We start from the raw sequence: 8,627 nt of genomic DNA, 5'->3' as shown, positions 1-8,627 counted from the left end.
TTGTACACAGAAATCCTGCAGTGAGCTGAGAAGTGAAGTTCTGCCTCCCATATCAATGCTGGGGTTGGTTTCCATGGCATTTGCGTACATGTTAAAAGGAAGACAGTGATGGCCTCTTAGCCTAAAGATACAGGGAAAAAGGAGGAAATTGGTGACGCTAAGTCTGGGAACCTTGCCTGCCTAAAGTACCAGCTTCCTCCCACCCAAATGCACTGATGCATAAACCAGTCCTGGGGGCACCCTAACGGCTCTCCAGCTAACTTCAGAACCACACGTGGTAATTCCTCACACAAAGCAGCTTGGTCGTCTCCACCTCTTTCCTTTCCCACTAGTTTCGCCAGATATCTAGTGCAGTAAAAGAAACATGGCAACTATTCATGGAAAGTGGAACAAATGAGAACATATGGATGAAGCAAGGTTTGAAATCTGGTGGAATGATTTCTATAGAATAGACAATTCTTTTTTTTTTTTAAGATTTTATTTTTTTCCTTTTTCTCCCCAAAGCCCCCTGGTACATAGTTGCATATTCTTTGTTGTGGGTCCTTCTAGTTGTGGCATGTGGGACGCCACCTCAGCGTGGTTTGATAAGCAGTGCCATGTCCGCGCCCAGGATTGGAACCAACGAAACACTGGGCCGCCTGCAGCGGAGCGCACAAACTTAACCACTCAGCCACAGGGCCAGCCCCAGAATAGACAATTGTTACAAAATTGATAGAACTACTTTATTTAGATCACATATCAGATAAAGTTATATGACTATAAGTAAAATTGCCACTTTCTTCCCAAAGATGCTGAAAATTTTTCATTTGTTTCAATGAGTCAAATTATTTTCACTCATAAAATTTCGAGAAATTGGGTTTCTGCTCCCAAATTCAATATACAACAAGAAGCAGCATTTTAATTAATAGATTAAAATCTATTCAAAGAAAGAAATACATTCAATTTATAAATAAAATTAAATATTTGTTTTTGTTTAGAATAACACTATTCAATTTAGAAAGATACCATGGCCTTTAATAATAGTTTCAAACAAATTAAAATCTCATTTAAGTGCAGATCAATTATAACTGTTTATAATTGGGGGAAAATATCAAAACACCTGCACTTATCCATTACCTCATTAATCCAATTATGTTTTTTAAAAGAAGGATCACAGTGTAAACCAAAAACTCACTCTTCACCATACTCAGCCCTTCTCTCATGATGCATGAGTAACCGGGATAAAGAAGAGATTTGGAATCACAAGTACCAGCGTTTCTCCTGTCCTCCTCTGAGACGAGTGCTCCCCTGCTGCTTTCTGGAGGTCTGTGGACGCTGGTGGTCAGCCAGCCTTTGACCAAGAGACTGCGGCTCCAGCCTCACTCCAGGGAGCCAAAGACAAGGCCCACGCCTGGGCTCTTCTGGCACCTTCTCTTTTGGTTAGGAAAGTTGGGTTGCATTTCTGTCACAGACTTTAAGAATCCTAGATAACAAACTAGCTACCTCCCACCATTTCGTGTACAAAACCTAGACAATTGGTTAAGCAAGGAGGAAAAACTGAAAAATCCAAAGAATCTGAGTTGACCTAAGAAACATGGTGCTTAGCCCAAGAGAGGCAGTAGAAGAAAGATAGAAAAGACTAGGGTCAGGGGTGGACAGAGGGGAATAGAAGACGTTGGTCAAAGGGTACAAACTTCCAGTTACAAGATGAATAACTCCTGGGGAGCTAATGTACACAGGGTGATTATAGTTAATAATATTGTACATATATTTGAAAATTGCCAAGAGAGGAGATCTTAAATGTTCTCACCACAAAAGAAAAAAATGGTAATCATGTGATGTGATGGAGGTATTAGCTAACACTGTGGTGATGACATTTTGCAATACACAAGGGCATCAAACCAACACGTTGTACATCTTGAATTTATGCAATGTTATATGCCAATTATGTCTCAATAAAGCTAGGAAAAAAGAGAAAGACCAAAAGAAAAAGACTGTGGAGATTAGGTAAGGAGAGTACTTTTTCTGGGAGATTGGGGTTAGGAAGAAGGAAGATGGAAGAAGCAGCTATCAGGAATACGACAACCAGAGAATGTGTTCAACTACCATTTTCTAGACCCCAAGCCAAATCTACTGATCCTAATACATCCATGGGGCGGAGTCCAGACATCACATTTTTAACATGTTCCCCAGTTGATGTTGGTGAACGCTAAACTTTGAGGACTGTTGACATAAGAAATTAACAGTGAATATCTCCATATACTCCCAAGTTAGACCCACTAACATAGATACTATCTTCCCAAGTATACCCGTTTATTAAACTAATTTTAAATGAACCAAAAGTCCCCTGAGAGACTTCAATCTTTCTAATATTTTTCAATTCTATTTTCCATAAAATTTAGAGTGACATAATTATTTAAACTTAATAAAAGTTAAATAACTCAGCATTTTATTTATCTCCATCCTTCTTCAAAACAAATTTGCATGGCGTGTTGCGGTACGACATTCAACAAGCCGAAGAGAAGTCAGTGAGGAAAGTGAGAGGAAGAAAGACAAGGATAAAGTGCATACCCAGAACACACGCCATTCTGTGCCGCTCTCATTCTAGAAACACACCATTAACTTGTCTCTGAACTTTCTAGCATCCCAACCAAAGAGTTATAAGAGTCACAGGCCAGGTCCACATGTCCACAAGATGAACACAAGTGGTTTTCGGGTGATGATGATGCGGGGTCGGTGAGCCAAGGAGTCGAAAGAAAGATTTCTTAGACTCTTAAGATCTGGCAGTAATGCTCTTTTATTTAGAGAATAGTATGGAATAGCATGGGGACAGGGCCCACGGGCAGTCAGAGCTCCTGCTGCTGCCCCCAGTTGAGGGTTAGGGCTAATTTTATAAGGCATGGGTATGTGAATCATTTCTTTACAAGACAAAGGAAAGAACATGAAAAAAAGTTAAAATGGTATCCGTGCAGGTGGGGTCTGGTTGTTGGGTGAGCCCATGACTTTTAGACAAGAATCAAATAGGATTAAGTAAAGGTCAGAAGCCACCACCCTAAATCAGTTACATGAGATTGCCAGACAGCAACCAACTTAAGTTCTTGCCTTCCCCATTAAGAGTTTCTAGGGATAAGGTCATCTCTCTTCTTCTTCCTGCTGCAGAGAGGGAGGCACCTTTTACAGATAGAGATTTACCTTACAAATGTAAATGTGTCCCAACAAGGGCAAGTTCTATTCCCCAGAGCCTCCCTCCCTGTCCCAGTTTATCAAAAGCAATCAGCCCCAAACAATCCCGATGCCAAAGAGACATATCTTGGGGTGGCCAATTTCAGGTCCCTACAAGGTCATCCCCTCTTCTTTCACAAATGCAAATATCTCTCAAAGAGCAAGCAAATTCCAATCTTCGGAGCTTGCTTCTCATCTGCAGTTTTTTAAAATTAACCAGCCTAAAAATCCTCATCAATGAGACCTGACAGAATTTTCTCTTATTAGTCTTTCTGATGTAGGAAGTATTAATCTGCAATCTTATATCTACATCAAGCACAACAATGTTGTTGTATTACCATTTTGATGACATCTCATTGGCTTAACACAAATAGCACCAATTCAGGAACATTCATACATAGGTCTATAACGGTCTACAGTATACTGTCCACTATAAAAACTACCAGCCACGTGTGGTTGTTAAGCATCCAAAATGTGCCTCGTTCAAATTGAGATAGGCTGTAAGCATAAAATGCACACCAGATTTTAAAGCCTTAGTATTCACAATAAAAGTAAAATATCTCATTAAAAAGTTTTATATTGATTACAAATCGAAATGATGCTTCAGATATATTAGGTTAAATAAAATAAATTATTAAAATTAATCTCATGTGTTCTTTTTCAATATGGCTACTAAAAAAACTAACAGGAGTGCCTCATTATATTTCTAGGGGAACAGCACTGGTCTAGCCGCTACACTCCAGCTCAACTCAAGGGTAAAATTTAGACTTCAATCTTAGATCCTAAAGCAATGGCTGGACTTCATATTTTTTAAACAAATCCTTGTGAATAGAATTTCCCATATATGAGTTTCCTGCAAGAATTTGGCAACAGAGAGCCAGCCTTGATGGCCTAGAGGTTACAGTTCGGTGCACTCGGTTTTGGTAGCTCAGGGTTCAGTTCCCAGGCGCAGAACCACACCACTCCTCTGTCAGTTGCCATGCTATAGCAGCGGCTCACATAGAAGAACTAGAAGGACTTACAACTAGAATATGCAACTAAGCACTGGGGCTTTGGGGAGAAAAAAAAAAGAGAGGAAGATTGGCAACAGATGTGAGCTCAGGCTGACTCTTTCCCAGGAAAAAAAAAAAGAAAAAGAACTTGGCAACAGAAATTTCAAGATAATGTCCACTAATGGAAATCTGACCTTCAATATTTGACACAAGTGACTAAGGGCAGAGCCACTGGGAGGGGTCTCATCCTTTTATGAACGTGAAGGCAGCTGACCAGTACGTATGCCTACACAAAAAGCCACTCCTCTTCTGCGTGGAGGTGGGTGAAGAGATCATTTCTGGGCAAGATCTTCCACAGAAAACAATCTGGGCCTTGTCTATGCATGGCCAAATGAGTTGATGAGGATTATTTTAGGCTGGTTACTTTTAAAACTGCAGATGAGAAGGGGGCTGGTTACTTTTAATAAAAGGGACTCTGAGGAGTGGAGTTTGCTTGCCCTTTGTTGGGAAACATTTACATTTGTAAGGGAAATCTCCATCTGTAAAGATGCCTCCCTCTCTGTGCCAGGAAGAAGGGGGATGACCTTATCTCTAGAAACTCTTAATCAACGCCAAAGGCAAGAACTTAAGTTGTTTACTGTCTGGCAACCTCATGTAACTGACCTTCCCCCCCTCCCAACATCCTCCTTTGTCTTTAGCTGAAGATAATATTTAAGCGGTAACTTCTGCTATTTATTCAATCTAGTTTGATTCTTATCTAAAAGTTATAGGACCACCCAATAACCAGAACCCTACCGGCACTGATAGCATTTTAACAACTCGGTTTACATATTCTTTCCTTTGTCTTGTAAAGAGATAACTCACCTACCTATGCCTTAAATTTAGCATTACTCTCCACCCATGTTTGCAGCAGCAGCAGTGGTGACAGCAGCAGCGGCTCTGACTGCCCATGGGTCCTGTCCCCATGCCGGCAGCAGCAGCTCTAACTGACCATGGGTCCTGTCCCCATGCTATTCCACACTATTCTCTAAATAAAAGAGCACTACTGCCAGACCTTGAGAGTCCAAGAAATCTTTCTTTCGACTCCTTGGCTCACCGACCCCGCATCAGAGTGACTGACCCCAAAGCTCTAAGGAAAAAACTTGGGCCCAATAACCACAGCCTGGTCTATTTTCAGAGCAGGGCTTATGAACTGGCCACTGTCCAACGAGATAATCCTATGATTTCAGCAAATCAATTCCAGGCCTGAGAATATAAAAACAACCATGGCTAAGCCCCATCCACAAGGACCAGTAAGAATCCATGATAAAAGGGTGGCCTCCAATAAAAACTAGCTTATTTTCGGGTAAATTTGCTTTTAATGGTCATTAGTTCTGTTCTAAGTAACATGTTTAGGGAACTCAGCAAGACCCTTATATGTATTCGCTCTCCCTCAGAAACCATGTAAGCAAATTAATCCACTCACACAAAAAGACTTCTACGATTGAAAGCACCTAATCACCGAGGGCTTGGGATCCCCTCCAAGAAACTAGTGATGACTCTTTGTTCTATTACATCATAGAAGTTTAGGGTATCTGACCCAGAATCTAAATAAAAAATAAACTTCCCAAAGCACTTCAATGAGACAAGTTCAAACCCAGGTAGGGTATGGAATGGACCACAAGCTTTGGGAGGTGTTTACATCAAACTGAGATTTAAGAGGAAAAGAACATTCTAATCAGGACCTGCATGTATGATCACAAAAGAAACAGTGTGACAGTTTGATGAAGAATTCCTGATTATTAATGACATCTGTTGATTTTAATATCATCTGCTTCATTGTTCAGTGATAGCTTATGTTTAGTTACTTAAGCAGAGTTCTATTTTTATATAAATTATGTTACAGAAAGGTCATGTTTAAATCAGGAAGCTCAAGCCAGTGAGGGTGGGCTCCACAGTTCAGAGCACATTCAAAGCTCATCAGCGCCCCCTAATGACAGAACCCTGGATCTCTGCAGCTGCTGGGGTAGCGAAGAAATCACCTTGCAAGCCGAAACTTCAAAAACAAAATTGTGACATGCAGCTTCAAGAAAAGCTCCACAAAAAAGACTGCCTCACATTCGGAAAGCATGAAAACAAGGTAAAACTTGCCAACCTAAGTTTATCACAAAAACATAACAGTTGAGGGAATAAGGAAAGGAAACAGGCTTTTTTCCAATTATAAAAATAACACATGCCCACAATAAAATTTCAAAAAAGATGAGAAAAGATAAAAAAGAAGATAAATATCATCCATAATGCCACCACCCAGAGATGCCAGCCCACTGCATGTTGGTCTATAAATACATGCCCGGTTACTTAGACGTATAGATAAGATGAGATCATAATACAGAGTACAAACTGTTTTATAACCTGCTTGTTTTCATGCAATATGAAATGTGGGTATTCATATTAACAAACAGCACTATATCATCCTTTTTAATAGGCATGTAACATTCCATTGCATGATGTACCATAATTTCGTTCAGTAATTCCCTCAAGACAGACATTTCGGTTATTACTATAAACCATGTTGTAAATCATCCTCATTCATTCACTATTGCACACTTCCCTGATTATTTACTTAGGGGAAATTCTTAGAAGTGGAATTGCTGGATCCTAAGTTGTTGAGTGGTGTTACCAGAATGCCTTTTAGAAAGCAGGTACAGTAAACAGTCCCCATATCTACAGTGCAGGAGAGATGGCTATTTCCCTCCCCACGCCTTCACCAACACTCAATGTTATCAATCTTTGCAGGCAGTTTAGTGAATAAGAGAGCAGGTTCTAGGACGAGAATTCTATAGCTGGGTTCCAGTCCCGGCTCTGCCACGGCCTAGCTCTATGATCTTCGGAAAGCTATTCAACATTTCTGCAAAACAGAGATGGTATCATTACACCTATCTTAACGGGTTATTTTTAAGGATTAAATAAGTTACTACAACACCTGATACACAATAAGTACTCAATAAATATTTGCCCATATTATATGAGATAGTGCCCATCTGAACAGTAAAAACAAATCTCATTATTGTTTAACTTGCATTTATGTGATTCTTGCTGGGATTAAAGATAGGTCCTTTTATTTGATTTTTATAAATTATTTCCATTTCCTTGGCCTATTGTTTTAGGTAGTCAATCATATTATCTACAAATAATGGTGATTTCTGTATCTTCCTGTTTCATTTCTCCGGGATAATTACATTGGTTAGAATTTCTAAAACAAAGTTGAATAATTGTAGTGGTCATAGATATCTTTCTTTCATTCATGACTTTATGGTAATAAAAGCATTTCTAAAGTATTCCAAAATTCAAAATTATAAAAAGTAGTGCTATGGAGAACTTTTTCTATACATTTTTCTTACAAAGTATCCTTTCAATACAAATTTGGCATTGTTTCTAAATTGTGGCCCTTAATTGCGGCATTCTTTTTGGGGAAAAAAGTCTTATGTGATATTTTAAATTAAAATAGTCTTTATTAACTAAATTTGCATTCACCTTTAATAAAGACCATAGTAATATACAACACTAGGAATAAAAAATTATTATATTTCTCAAATTAACTTGGGAAACAAAGAAAATTCAAAAGACAATGTAGTTTGACCAATGGCCCAAAATCAATTTTTTTCTTAAGGAAATAGGTCATATAAATGACAAAAAAGTTTTAGACCACCATTTGTAACCCAAAATTCTGAGCCGTTTAATTTTAAACAGCTGCATTTTGATCTAGTATTTTTGACTCCTGGTGTTTTCATCCTAAAGCAGCATATAAGTTTCAAAAGAAAGACTCTATTTTTCACAGTTCACACCCCCATACTCCCACACTCTTAGAAGGAGCCTGAATTATTTCTAGATATATAAGCCTTCAGTACAAAGTAAGCCCCTAATTGCAGATCCCTAGAAGCAGGGATGCTACAGTCACAGAACATGTTAGATTCTTTTTTTTTTTTAAGTTAAAAAATAGAAAGAACAGTGTTCTAAAACTCCACACTAAATCTGGGGGCTCAGGGCTGGCCTGTGGCCAAATAGTTAAGTTTGTACTCTCCACTTCCACAGCCCCAGGGTTTCACCTGTTCGGATCCTGGGCGCAGACATGGTACCACTCGTCAGGCAATGCTGAGGTGGCATCCCACACAGCACAACCAGAAGGACCTACAACTAGAATATACAACTGGGTACTGGGGGGCTCTGGGGAGAAGAATTTTAAAAAAAGAAAAAAACAGAAGATTGGCAACAGTTGTTAGCTCAGGTGCCAATCTTTAAAAAAAAAAAAAAAATCTGGAGGCTCTTTCCCAAGTCTTAACAAAATACAGGGGCCTGCTTGCTGATTGCCTGAGGGCTTAAACCTAGAGGTGAAATCATAAAGCAGAACAATAACATGTTTACTGAGAGCCTACAATGTGCCAGACCCTAAGCTAT

Source organism: Equus quagga, unplaced genomic scaffold (genome assembly GCF_021613505.1).
Source record: "Equus quagga isolate Etosha38 unplaced genomic scaffold, UCLA_HA_Equagga_1.0 203_RagTag, whole genome shotgun sequence".
In the NCBI taxonomy this organism is placed as follows: domain Eukaryota; kingdom Metazoa; phylum Chordata; class Mammalia; order Perissodactyla; family Equidae; genus Equus; species Equus quagga.
This window is presented reverse-complemented; position numbering follows the sequence as displayed.